Below are 1055 nucleotides of genomic sequence, written 5' to 3' on the forward strand. Positions count from 1 at the left end.
CTGCAGCTGCAGCTTCCAAACAATCTGCAGCTTCCAAACAGCACCAAACATTTCCACAACAGCGGCTGCTGCAGCTGCAGCTCATTGATCTGTCAACAATTTGCCTCAAAACATGCTACATTATAGCTCAGAAGCGCTCTATCCACCCTTACACTTTCTGGTATTCATGCCTAGAAGAAGTCCTCCATCACAGTCAGTTAACACTCCGAGACAAGTCTGTACAGTGACTGTACAGTGCAGCAGCGCTGCTGCTAGCAGTAGCTTCTCCACAAGCGGCTTGTGAGCCTGTATGCAGCAGCTGCTGCAGCAGAAGCTTCGAAACAGCTCCAAACAGTTTCATATTGGGTGCACCCAGCTGCAGCTCATCCATCTCTCAATAAAATTTGCCTCAAAACATGCTACATCATAGGTCACATGCACTATCCACCCTAACACCTTCTGGTAGTCATGCCTAGTATTAGTCCTCTATCGCCGTTAGTTAACACTACAAGACATTGCTGCAGCAGCAGTCCTCCACAAGCAGCTTGTGAGCCTGTATGCAGCAAAGATCAGGCAGGGGCATACAGTAGCACCTTTGTCAGACCATCATGAACTGCAATGACTGTGATGTGGAACTTAGAATGCAGTTTTTTGCCACACACCTTACTACTGCTTTAATCTTCCACTGACTCTGCGTGCTGATGTGTGGTGGGGAAAGCATGTGGTGTTGTCCACAGCAGCTGCAGGTTGCTGGGTGGGCCCTGTAGACAGACAAACATGCCCATCAGAAGTTAAATGCGCCAAACCCTGTATAGGAGACTCCATACAGAATATATGCAGCAAGAGGTAATTTGACACAAAATCCAAAAAAACTGCAGTTGCCCTTGTTTGCTTGCACATGAATGACAATTATCCCCCCTCAAAATCAGGGGATCCCCAACCATCTGTCAATCTCAGAGTGATGGACGCAACTGTGTAGATACCTGTAGTCACAGCTATCACCTCCCAAGCAGAAAAAGCATGCCCGGGAACCGAACTCAGGTCGGAACTAGGATACTAGCCTAACCAACCCGTCA

This window comes from Volvox carteri (genome assembly GCF_000143455.1).
Source record: "Volvox carteri f. nagariensis unplaced genomic scaffold VOLCAscaffold_130, whole genome shotgun sequence".
Taxonomy (NCBI): Eukaryota; Viridiplantae; Chlorophyta; class Chlorophyceae; order Chlamydomonadales; family Volvocaceae; genus Volvox; species Volvox carteri.